Here is a 13754-nt window from a genome sequence, read left to right on the forward strand (position 1 = left end):
GAAGCTGAAATACCTGCAGAACCTTTTGCTTTATCCTCCTGGATCATGAGCTGCACAGGGTTTGCACAAATTGTGGAGTTTTGTTCCTGATTGATTTCAGTGCTTGGATAAGAGCACCTACATGAAGAGAAGTGCTAAGCTACTGTGATTTGAGGGACTTATTTGTCAAACCTCTGTGTCCTGGGTATTTCTCATCAACCTTAAAGTCACATCAACAGCCCTAAATTTATTGTCAGGCTTTTTTGAAAGGGGGAAAAAAAAAATCAAAGAAGAAATAATGTCTCCCTGCCAGCACTTTCTGTTTTCAGCAAGGGTGTATGATTTTCAATGTAATGATGTCTATGGTATGTGACATGCTCGTTCACTGGGGAAATGCAGCTTTCTCTTGAATACTGGCAGAAAGGATGGGGGAAAGAGAGGGGGAGTGTTGCAAAACACCATTTACATATCTGGGGGATGAGCTCATCCTTTTATTTGCAAATGGGAATTGAAAGGGTTTGTTAAAAAAATAATTTATTTAGTCATTTCTGAAAGGTAGCGAAAACACTGCTCTCTCCTGGTAATAGTCTTAGAGGAAGAGGAGAAGGCTGCATTGCTAATATTCTGCAAGCATTTAAACATCTCCCTGCTTCATAAATGCTGTTTTTTCTTTTAAAGCAAAACCTGCAAAAAATCACATATTGCTGAGCTTATAGACTCCTGGCCCAGGTGTGTGACTTCTGGTCAGCAATTTCCACTGCCAGTTAAAGGATAGATACTACCTGCATCTGGGAATCAGTGCCACCCACCATCACCTAGACAATTACGTTAGGAAGGAAAATGTTTAGTCTATGAAGTAGCCCCTCTATTTCCCTCTATTTATAGCAATTCTGTGTTGGACAGATGGCCAACTCTCTGCACTATGTCAAGGAAGCTCTGCTTATTTGTCTGTGTGCTGAGCTTTATTACAGCACTTCCAGACACATTTATTTTAAGTTAACCTAGACTAATCTGGAGCTACATCAGAATAAGACACATCTTAACAGCATCACCCGCTCGCTTGCACTGTCTGGAAAAACCTTCCTGCTGCTCCTCAAGCAGACTTCGCTTGATGTTGTACTCCCATCTAGTGCTTTTTTTTAAAACTGCGGGTGCTCTGCTTCTGACAGAGGACTAGGCTAGGCTGGACAAATGTCACCTTGTCTCTAACCCATGGGTTCACCCAATTTCTTTCCAGCTGGCTATGAATACTCCCAGCTCTTTATCCCTGCCTCCTCCCAGGTGGAAGAGCAAGAAGGAAGGAGATCCCTGCAGACTTTTGCTTCTGTCTCTCATGGACAGACAGTTCTTTCATTATATTTTTCTTGTCATAGGAACCATGAAAGTTATGCTTATTTGAAGTGGTCTTCTTAAGTACATTCTTGTTGGTATTGAAGGTAATGGGAAGGCTGCTATATTAAATACAGCTTGTTTGGTTGTTTTTTTTTGTTGTTGTTGTTTGTTAGTTTTTCTGATATTCAGTGGTGCCTTCTCAGTGTATGTAAACCCTGATAAAAACTAGTGACAAAAAGTAAATTTGAGGCAACTCACCCTGTTCCTGGCCCTGTATCACTTGCAAAATCCTAGACAGGTTCTTTGAAGTGTTATGCAAACTGGTGAGCCTTCAGATGCATGCAGCCCAAAATGAAGGTTGAGGGTCTCAACTGTCTTGAGGGCGCATGGTTATCGGCGTTTAAAACTCCACAGTGAATTTCGTCCAGCTGTCCTGTGGAGGCTCTGAGATGCTTCAGCCCTGAAAGATACGAGGACATTCTCCGAGCGTGGTTTGTTACACCATGGGGCAAGTGTTCAGAGACTGAGGTGCACCTGCAGACCCACTCGACCTGGACATACACCCTCTGCACCTGCAGAGGCAGCTGGGGAACCCTGTGCTGAGTGGGGCTGGCTGTGGGCTCCAGCAGCACCAGTGGCTGCTGGGCCCTGGGGAAGCTCATCTGTCTGTGTGTGGCTCTAGCTCAGCACTTACGCATATAAAAAAAACCCAAACCAAACTCCCGCAGAGAGTACTTGCTGACCAAAGTTGAGTCTTCCTCTTTGGGATGGTGTGCTGGGCCCAGGTTGTTCTGCATGGCAGCACACTGTGCCAACAACAGCAGTACCCTGATGCCTCCCTGGGGAGGTCCAGAAGGGAGGTGGTCACCCCTGGGCAGTGAGGCACTATCACGGTCCCAGCTGTATGTTAGTGAAGATCAGTCCCCCTATCCTTCCCTCCTGCCCTGCAGTGGTGGGGAAGGGAGAGGCTCAGTGTAGGGGCCTGGTTTGGCTGCCCTGCTTGTTCTTCAGATCCTGGTCCCCTGCACTCCCCAGTCTTGCAGGAAGACTTTATCCCTAACTGGGCAAGGTCGACAGCACCAATCTGCGACCTGCAGTGGTGCTTCACCACCTTCCTCAGTTTGCAGAGCACACGCATTTTGCACAGGAGGTGCAGGTTTCTGTTTAAACTTACTGGTTTTCCTCAGATACTTTTCACAGCCCCTCTCAGAAGTAATCTCTGGAGGGTTATGCACCTGCAGTAACCAGGCTGGCAATGGCTGCCCACAGCACATGTCCCAGCTGACAAATTCTCTCTTAGGAGTGGCCCCTCGCCAGTCAGTGTGCATTTCAATGGATGGGTGCCATTGGTTTGCAGAGGCTAAATGGTGTCACTGAGGAAGACTGTGATCTAGAGGGACCAACTTCTATAACTTCACAAAGAAACTCAGTCTCCTAAATTTGTCAATGACTGAGGAATCATAGACATTCCCAAAAGTTTAATCCCATGACTTTTGTTTTTCTTTCCTGTTGCATTGCTCCCAGGCTGCAATTTTTTCTTGTTGCCATTGACTTTAGGCTTCTTTATTCCTTCTAATCGAAATCCTGACCCAGCTATCTCTTTAAACTAATTTATACGGTGAATATTTTCTGGGTATGATGAAGAAGTGTGGGGAATCTTATGCTTGTGATTGAGTATTTATAGGTGTAATACAGGCTTCAAGCCAGCTTTGAGTGTTTGATAGCCCATGCCTGATGGAGGAAATAAGAGCTCAGGTAAGATGACTGACTCTCATTAAAATTCAATGAAGGTCATTAGTTTGCTTTTACCTCATGAATTTTCTGTGGGTGGTATATGACCCAGAATGCTACGATAGTGTAAATATGAAATTCTAGTGCAGAGGTTTCGGAGGTGTGCGAGGCAAGAAAATAGGCTCTTTGGTCCTTATTGCAACTGTTTGTTTGCTCTCTTAGTACAACCATTAGTACATTAATTAAAAGAACATTAGAGGAGATGATCATGTGGTAGGAAAACTGGCAATTAAGCCAGGCTCCTCCAAGGGAGGTGCTGTGTTTCAATGCAAAGTAGCCTTCAGTGGTTAGTGCTAATCTGGTGGAGGTCCTGCACAAATCCCACCCTGACTGTACTGCCAAAGTATTGATAACTCTCTAGCCTGGATCCCTCTCTGTTCTCTCTATTTCTTTTCATCTCCAGCAGGACTTCACAAAGCAGGCTGAACATGGGATGATATGGTGTCTCCACTTTTCTCTGACATCTCTCCTTGTGGCCACTGATACATCTACTACTGTGCCTATTACTGAGTCATGCTGAACACAAATGGTTCTTCATTTTATACCCATCACTGAAACTCACTGAGATGTTTTGTTTTTCCTCCCAAGTTTCTGCACTCTGTGTCTTTCTCTCTCTCTTTCTACCCCCTGTGTGGCTCACAATACCACTAGTTCCAGTTTTGATTGATCCAGCCTCTGTCTTTCTTGCTTAGCTGGCATTTATTTGCTCAATGCTTTGGCCACCTCTGGCACCATCAAACACCCCTGCTGCTACCAAAAATCTGAGTTCACTTCCACCTCTGTGTGCTGACACTCCAGGGTCCCTAGCCTTTTCTCCTCATCTCTCTGCTGCTGTTGCTTCATGACTAATCAAGTCACTTTCCCTAAATGCTCCATGTCTTCCTTCTCCATATCCTTCCAGAATTCCCGTTTATTTTGTTTTCCAGTGGGGTGCACCCTGCTCTGTTTTTTCTCCCCTTTTGTCTCAGTGAATATCTAGACAAAGCTGTTTTGCTCTCTGCACAGTATGATGTGACTTGCTTTATTTTGCTTTTACCCTTCTTTCCCTCTTTTCATGGTCAGTTTAACCATATCCATGAAACCTCAACTGTATTACAACTAGGAGCAGAGACCATATTGCTTAAAAGATATAGAGCTCTCTGTTCAGTAGTAGCAAAGATAATTTTTGCAAAAAGGTGATAAGACTGCAGAGTCAGAATTCTTCCAACAGCAGAAAAAGCACAAAAGCAGGCAAAATGTTAAACAGTGTTTATAGGCAGATAGATATCAAATACGATACACTGTTTAATATTCTGGTGGGATGGACTTTGATAAACTGGCATGCCATTCTGCAGGTTTTATTTTTAACAGATGGGAAAGAAAAACAACATTTGGTCTAGAGCCTCTGTCTGTCTGAATGAGGTTTTGCTCATTTTGGGGGCTGCAGCTATTCTAAACATGGCAACCTGATTTAATTAGCTAACTAGGATCCTGCTTTGTCAGTAAGGTTTGTTGTTGTCTTGTTGATTTATTTATTTGTTTATTTATTTATTTATTTATTTATGTGCCTAATTGCACTCCAGCAAAATGGACAGTACTCAGAGCTCCCAGACTGTTCTGGCCAAGTTTCCGTCTGAAATGTGCAAACAAAACAGCTGATGAAATAATAGACATGTTCATGCTGGAAGCCTTTCTCTTTCCTTTTTCAAGGCAAATTGAATATCTATTGATTCATATTTTCTACCAGATGGGGAGCACAGCAGTAGTTCCTCTGTGTTTTCAAAAGCAGTAGCTTTCACAGAGTTTGCTTTGTTTGGTAGGTTATTTTCCCTCTGATTTGAATCTGTCTCTAATGTGCACTTTTGGGGTATTGATTGCACCAGCAGACAAGCTCTGATTATGGCTGTTGCATGGCTGCCAAGGTCCTGCAATGCACAGGGAGACTGTTTTAGTCTCTGCCCCTTGAAAGTCCAAGACTTCTTAGGGTTGGGTTAAAAATCATGAGGTCCATTAAGCAAAGAAGAAAAGCCTGGTGCATAGGAGAGATGCAAAGGCAGCCAGACTAGACAGTGATGCTGTGTCCTCTGCGCATATTTAGATGTGGAACTGTAAAAGGGCCTGTGCCAAGTTCAACCAAAATGTTTGAGGACTGCCTTGCTGAAAAAGGTCTGTTGTCTCAAATGCAAGTTCCAATTATAGCACAAACCCAGCATTAGGGGATTGTGTTTTCAAGCATGTTGTACTGAGCTAAGCTTATAGGAGAGGAGACAAGAGAATTAACCTAGGTTTATCAATTTTACATGACACTAATATATGCGATATCAGCACTTCCCCAACTAAGCTGTGTGGATACCCACATAGAGTGTTGAATCGAAGGAATGATTCTGGGTACTCAGCTGCCCAGATCTCCCAAGGCTTATGTGATATGTCTCTGATCAACTGTCCTTTCTGTTGGCTGGTTTCAATCTCGTTTGAAAGGGACATAAAAGTCCCCAAAAAGCAAAGTCCCTGCTGATGGTCCAAGGGAAGCCAATGACAAAAATACACAAAAGTGTCAGATCTTCCTGACTCTGTTTGGCAATTGGCAGTGCCTCAGTCTGCATGTTGGCTGGACAACTTGCTTACAAGTGTATTCAAATTGGCTGCTACAGATTTTTTCCCTTTCTTGTTTCTGTTGAAGACAAATTAGAGTAGATAGTAGGAGTTATTGCATCTAGGAGGATAAGAAAGTTTGAGGCACGTCACAAATCCACAGAAAAGAAAGTTTCATTATTTCTGCAGATCACAGAACAATTTAAGTATTTATTTTGCTTTTTTCTTAAAAAAAAAAAAACAAAAAAAAAAACAAACCTGAATTGTTCTGTTTGTTTTTCTGGTTAATTTATTCAGTGTTAAAAGTTGTTAAAAAAGTCAAGCAAAGCAGGAGAACTTTTTTTCACTAGTTTTCTCTTCTGCATGTTTCAGATGGCACCACCCTTTCCCATGAAATGTTCCTGATAGAGAAAGTAAACCAACAGGTTGATGGTTGAGGAAGAGGTCTTCTGCAGGGATTGGAGCTATGTTATACGAAGAGTAGTGAGAGTTACAACAGTGCTGAATCTGGAGAGAAAGTCACAGCAACACCAGGGCCATGTGGTTGATCATCTAGTAATTAAAGCTGTAGCTATGCTGCCCACCATTGTGGTTTCTTTAGTGCACTTGAAAATTATTGATGCATACATTTAACCATGTACATAAGCGTATGCCTTCTTTCCTGAGCATGGGAGGCATTTATTGCTCGGACTTGTGGTTGACAGCAAACGCAACTCAAATCTGCTGCCAACTTCTGTGTATGGGTGCCTTCCTTCTTGTTACACATCATGTCATATATTCACTGTTAAGTGGCAGAGGTGCCCCCTTAGCTCCGGTACCAAATCCTTTCTGTTCAGAGCAACTTCATGCAGGCCAAGGGGCCATTTCTGCATATCCAGGTTCCTGCTTTCTGTCTCTATAAAAACCTGAGGATGTCCTCCTACCTGTGCACAAACCAGGATGGGAAAAATGTTTTGGGCTCAAATATTAACTCCCAGGAGTTAGAATAGTGCAATATAATATAACTGTAACTTGGTCCTTTGTATGCACAGTAATGTAGACTTTAATTAAAATATTTTTTCTGCAGATGGCTGCCTCAGTAGGTGCCCAAGAGAACAGCAGAAGAAACTAATGAATCGGAACCAGTCTGTGTAGGGAAGGCACTTTTTGTTTGGAGGACTTTGGCTTTGCTTGGAAATGCATAATGGATGAGGTAGAATACTGCATAAAGTCATAAAATGGTCTCAGAGGGGAGGCCTGATGCCTTTGTGGAGAACTAGGTTCTGTATCTTGCTCAGCCACAAACTTGGTTTCTATCCCTTAAACTGAAGAGTTGACCACAAAGTGCATGATTCTTGTTTTCTACATGTCCAAGATAAGGCAGATGGGCTTTTTTTTTTTTTCTTTTTTAAATAGAGGAGCTAACTGCAGAGGAAGATGGTGGGAGCTTTGTCTAGATGATGAGCTATTAAAAAGCTCAGTACTCTGGAAAATGAAGGTATCAACCTCATTATTAAAAATTTGCAGATACTTCTGGTAGGCCTATACTTAAGTTTCCCCATCTCTTGGTCCTCTGTTTGTAAAACGAGGGAAGTAATTCCTAGGTATCCTAACCAAGCCTTAAGGAATTCTTGGTATTTTTGGTGTATAAGATGCTACAGTGAGAACAGGTGGGAGGAAAGCACCAGTTGCATTTGAGGCAGGATTTAGATGATGTAAAGTAAATAAGGATAAGGGATACATATTATAGTAGCAGAGTAAAAATAAATAGAAATATTTAGCTGCTCACTGAAGAAAAGAGAGGCTTTGTATAAAAATATAGTCTACAATCATGTAATTAAAGGCTGTATTTTAACTTGAAGCCAAAGTAAAGAATCTGTGTGGGTGGTTTTAGCTCTGATATTTCTTAGTCACTGAGTTTCTGCTTTAATAGGTGGCTTTTCAGATGTAGTTGTGTATGTAATGGCATGGTAATAACTTCTATAACATAAGCTTAACACCGCCTTAAAAGCACACATCTTACTTTAAAACAGACACAGCTCACTAGAAAAAATGATGCCCTCCTCTTCCTGACACTCATCTCCCCTTTAACCCCATTTCTCTTGTCACCTCTGTGCTCTCTGGAACAGCACGCGTGGGCCAGCGTCATGCGTTTGCCCCAGGTTTATCTGACACCAGTGACCTGGCACTTGCAGTCCCCCCTCCCCTGCTTTTGGACCTGCAGAGCTCCCGGAGCCAGCTGCAGCGTAAGGGACAACTGACAGTTTCATAGCTGATGCTTTGGTTGGCAGCACTGCTCTCTCCCCAGCTTTTGAAGCCCCTGTGATACCCAGGGATTATTTCACTGGGGTGGGTTTGCTGAGCATGAAACCTATTGAGTCATCACCAAAGGATGGCAATTTATTTTATTATTTTATTTTATTTTATTTTATTTTATTTTATTTTATTTTATTTTATTTTATTTTATTTTATTTTATTTTATTTTATTTTATTTTATTTTATTATTTTGATTTTGTGTAGTTTTCACTGTAAGCATTACCTTTGTCCAGCTGTGGTTTATTACAATGATAAGTTATTTCTCTTTATTTCTCTTGCAGGGAATAAGGGGTGATGAGAAAGCAAGGATGATGACCCCCCACCACCCCACTACTGTACTTGTTGAGGCCATGGAGTTGTGTGCTTCTGCAGGAGGGAGTGATGCTGAATACGGGAAACCTGAAGCCAGAATATATATTACAACAAGGCAGTTTTAATGCAGGATTGTAAGAAATGTTTGCATTTTAAAATGTTTTATCTTACATTTAAAGGATAGCATTCCTGGCAGGGAAAAATATATAAGGGCATTAAATGGCTTTCTTTGCAAGCAGTTAAACAATGAAACCAGTCTGAGGAATTTAAATAATTGTAACAGATGTTTATTGCTTAGTGCAGTTTACTGCATCCTATTATTCCCTTTACATACAGGAGAGAAGAACACATGGCACACTATACCGTAAAAGAAATTCTTTACTGCCTTGTGAGCAATGTGGCTGCTTCTCTGACTTCTTAATTGAATCACCTTGGGAACGAATCAGTAATAAATAGAACTTGGAGAGCAGACAAGTGACTAAGTGCCTGAAGGAGCAGGAGCAACTGGTATGCAAAGACGTGGGGCTGGCTGTAAATACCTTTGAGCAGACAAACTGCAGTGGGATTGCTCTAAGAGGGATGCTTGGCTCACTCTCATTAAGAATTTTGGTGCCTCTTGAGGTTTTGTGTTTCTGGAGACTCTCCTTTCCTAAAATCCATTTTGTGTGCTTCATTGAGAGGAAAGATAACCTGATCCTTGGGTAGGCTTTGGACATGACATTTGTAATCCAAATTTACTACAGATTTGCTGTACTGCTTTATTTCTTGCACATCATCTCAGTAAGATGGTGTAACAGTTCTTTCCAGTCTGCTCAAGATGTTGCATGCAATGTAAAGGTGGATGTCCTAGGTCAGGCCGAAGCAAGGAGCCCCATCTCCTGTGATGAGGTGATGGCCTCAGGTGGATGACTAGCCAATGGTAAAGAATGAGCATATGTGGTATTTCCCCCAAATACTCTCTGACCATTTTTGTTGTCAGATGTATTTTCTGCATCTCTAATAATGTATTTATTAGTCCATGTATTTAATTCTGTGTATTTAATAAAGGGGTCTTTTGGCCATTCTCCCCATTAATTCATGCATGTGCACATTTAGTGTTCAGAGTTGCCTGTGTAAGGCTCTAGGATAGTGTCCTAGAGGAACTCATGAACTCCTTATCACCTAGTTAAAAAGAAAAAAGTGTCTCCTTTCTCTAAACAAACAAGAAAAAACAAAACAACAACTCCCCTTGCATTCCCAAATCCCCAGACTGGGGGATTTGGGATACCCCCAGCTACATTCAGCTCTGTAGACTTTTTAACTCGTGCTTCTTGCATAGTATCCCTTCAATTGTCTTATCCTTGTCTTTGACTAATATATTAGGGTTTTTTTTCAGTGAGCAGTTATTTTCAGCTTTTTGGCTCAGTTCAACCAAAGCTGCTTCATGAACTTAGGTCAGATTTTACAAAATCTGAGAATTTTTCAAGTGTCTAAAGACATTTTTTTTTTTCCAGAAAAGCATCAATGTTTTTAGTTTGCACAGCATTTCAACACCAAGTTTTGATGATTTAAATAATGAGAGAAACAAAACAATTGTTTGCCCAGTGCTAGTTGCATGGTGCCAAGGCATATCCACAGGTATGCTTGTACTACAATCGTGGCGGCTGTTGCTCTGAGCTCAAGACTTCTTTTTACTCATTTCTCTTTCCCTCCTTGCCCTATGGCTTTCTAAAGCTCAAGCTGCCAGTGAAGTTCGGGTTGGTTTTGGTGCATTGGCTTGGCAGGGCTTTCTCGGCTGCCTTCCCTCCCTGTGAGGACCAAGTCTAGGATGTGATTCTCACTCCTCCTCATTACACTCAAATGATTTTTGTGGATGAAAAGCAAACACACCTTGTAGATAAGGCAAGAATTTATTATTAGTGTAATTGTAATCTGAACAGTCTAATACAAGAATTAGTGCTGATCTGGTTACAGAAAAAGAAGGAATACTTCTATAGAGAGAGTGTCTCAGTAATAATAATTAAAGTTGTTATTTACATATCTTCTTAGTTTCCACACCTTTTCCTTGGTGCTATGCTAACTCTGCAACTGTCCTCTGGGCCCAAGGTTGGTAGCTCCAGTCTGGTCATGGTGGAGGAGGTGTCAGGGTCACTCATAGGCATCTGGAGTCCTTCACTGAGAGGAGCATAGTGCTGATGGTTTCTTCTTCCTCACTTCTCTTTCCTTCCCTCTTTCTTTCCCCCCACATTTGGTTTGTCATTTTGCCTTTAACATCCTTTTAGACCTTGCTCTTTTTTCATTGTCTGCAACTCCATATTACACTGAAATTTACTATTTATGCTCTCTTTTATGTACATTAGATGCTGTGTCTTTTGTTCTTGTCCTTACCCCTAGAAGCAGTTTTCTCCAGCTCCAGGTCTGTATTTCTTTATCTGACTGTTGGTGAGCTGTTTATAGCTGTGGGGTCTCCAGGGCCAGTCTGTGCCCTTGTACTGTCACCCCATGCCTGCAATCTTCTACACCACCTCCTGTGTCTCCACGTCTAACAGGCCCTTTCTTCTCTATTGCATCATTGCATAAGAGTTGTAAATATCCCATTCTTTGTATTATAGAAAAACTGCTTGTTGCTGTGATCTATATAAAATTAGTCCTGTATCATGCAAAGATAAACAAAGGTAAAGCAAATTAGCCATAGCCACCTGGTCATCAGAAAAAAATGTCATTAGAGCTGAACTAAGCTTTGATGTTTTTGAATTGCTCTGGTCTGGGGGTACCTGTCCTTTCCTAGTGCAGCATTTCCTCCTCAGGTAAATTGCTGTTATGTGCCTGACCTTCACAGGGGCTGCAGTAAAAACATGGCTGGGTGGAAGGTGGGTAAGACAAGGAGGAAGGGGAGCAGAGGAGAATTGGTCAACCCCAGCAGCGGGACGTGGATCAGTGCCTCCGCTTCTCCATGTAATCAGGGGCTTTTACAAGAAGTCCTGACAGAGGGTTTCTGACAAACTAGCAGGTTTTGATCTATCACTTGTCCTGGCAGTGTAAGAGTGTAACAGATCATAACTGAACTGAGACTGCTTAAAATTTCTCTCCTCTCTCCTGATTATTTGAAGAAGCCTTCACTGGAAAGGCTGCATCGCTTCCCAGACATCTTCGGAAAGAACATATACTTTTCTTAAAGCTAAAGAAATCCCAGTGTAATTTCTCAGCTTCAGTTTGAGGTCACTCCTGGGAATGCCATTGTGCTTCCTTCAGGAGCAGAAACCTCCCCACACAAATTGCGATGACAGAAACAGGCCTGAAAGAACAAGGACAGCATGTGACTGACTGGATAATATAGAGAAGAGACTTGTATTTAAGGACAAGGACAAACTGAAAGGCCCACCATCAGAAGTTGCCTTCACCGCCTGTGCCAGTTCTGAAGGGAACTGTCTGCACCAGAAGGTCTTGCCCACAGCTCTTCTGGATATGCCAAGCAGAAGCCCTACCTACCTCCATACCTCTGGAGCACCACCACAGCACTGTGATACCACAGAGAGACTCGAGTGATGTGTGCAGGTATCATCTCTGCTGAAATCAGGGCAGACTTTTTCGCAGGGGTGAGACCTGGAGCCTTACTCAATGCAACTGGGCCAGCCCTGGTCTCACCTTGGCTGGCCGAGCTCAGCAGTAGCATCCTAGGGACCTGAGGGTAAAAGAATCATCTTGGCCATTAGCTTTCTGAACCCCACCTTTGCCATAACTTGCTAAAACCAGCTTTACATCATTTCTTTCCTAAGCGAGACTCTTAGCAACAACCTTTTTGCATGTTAGAAAACAATAATCAAATCAGTCTGCCTTCTCGCTGAAGCAGAACAAATACATGGCTGGGTTCCCAGCTATAAACAAAGGTAAACAGATGTTGGCCTGTGGTCATCTCCTTCCCAGCAGGAAAGATTATCTGAAAAACTCCATAAATAATGAAAATGTAAATAGGGACATAAAATTCATTTTTAGAGGAAACTGGAAGCCCTTTGCATGCAACTTTTCCAGTTTAGGTGTAAATCAGTCCCTGTTTCACCTTATGAAATTAAGAGTGATTGTCTTCTCAGTGAATATTTTGGAACTTCATACTCTCCACAAATCCCCTCTTGCATTTGATGGTTTGGTTTCCCCTCTCTGTGTTTGCTGGCTACTTAAAATGATGAGGTTTTCTTTCTTAGCTGTTCACTTTTTCCCCTTCCTTTTTTTTTCTTTTTTTTCCCCCCCTCTCCTATTTAGACCTCTTCTTGCTCTGCCAGATCTCTCAGCTGCACACTATCAGCTTTCCCAGATTCTATCCCAACATTTTGAACATCAACTCATGTGCCTGGTTATGAGTTTTCACAAGCAGTATCAGAGAGGCAGTCAAGAGGGAAGTTGAAAACAATATAAAAATGAGGCAAGTACAGCTGCATTCTCAGTTCCTGTCTCATCACTGGGCATAGATTACTCTTCCCTACGTACATCATCATTATCATTGCCATTTGTAGATTATTTTAGAGACTCAGTCTGTTCTTAGGAACAAAAGCAAAGCAGAACCACTCACCCTCCTGCTATGCCTCCAGTACTGACACAAAATCAATTGTGGTGGATTTTGTCTAGAAATAACTTCTGCCTTAAAATCGAGGGGTGGCTGGGCAGAGTGGCACTGGATGCAGTTGGGCTAGAGGAGACAGAGGCTCCAGAGCCTCTTTGTAAACTGTGTGTCCACTTTGGGGATTAGATCACCTGAGAGCTGCATTTTCCCCATCTGCACAAAAACTCCACCTCTTGCTTATTTGGGGTGGGGAGTCTGCCTGGGCACCTATTCCTGTGCCTTAGCTGAAAATCATGTCAAATGGGAGATGCTCCTGCCAACCTGTCAACATAGCAGTGGTTTAGTTTTATTTTGGTTTTGGGCAGATCTCAGAAGATCCCAGGCTGGCCTTCAGGAGGAACCTCCGCTGGAAGCCAAGAGCTGGGCAAGTGACTAATGTGCTTTAAGAAGCAAAACCTTGAAAAGCATTTTGTCTGCAATCAGTGATGTCATAACATGGGGTCCTATCTTTTTGGGGATGAAGAAAGTATAACTGCACAGCAAGGCTTAGTAAAAGGGTCTAGAGCCAAGGCTGCTGTCAAATTTATGGAAACTCGTTGTGTTTGGGCATTTATTGGGGGATGATGAAATAGCAATCAAAAGATCACCCCATCATACAGCTCCTTTTTAAAATATGCCTTACAGCGAGGCTTCCTCTTTCATATGAATGGTGTGGGCTTTCCCTTGCATAGGAGGGCTAGTGGTGGTGAGAGCTGCTCACTGGAGTCGCTCCTGTGGGACGTGAGAAGTTGGCTGAGTGAGCGGCTGAGCTTTGCCACAGGGCCAGCAGCTGCCACAGGAATTCATGGAGATGTTTTCCAGCTGCCCAGAGGTGCATCCTTCTTGTCAGAGGGCATGGAACTGTGCTTGCACAGAACTCTGCCTTGTCTGCAAGTGTTTC

Source organism: Streptopelia decaocto (genome assembly GCF_964273445.1).
Source record: "Streptopelia decaocto genome assembly, chromosome: 2".
NCBI lineage: Eukaryota > Metazoa > Chordata > Aves > Columbiformes > Columbidae > Streptopelia > Streptopelia decaocto.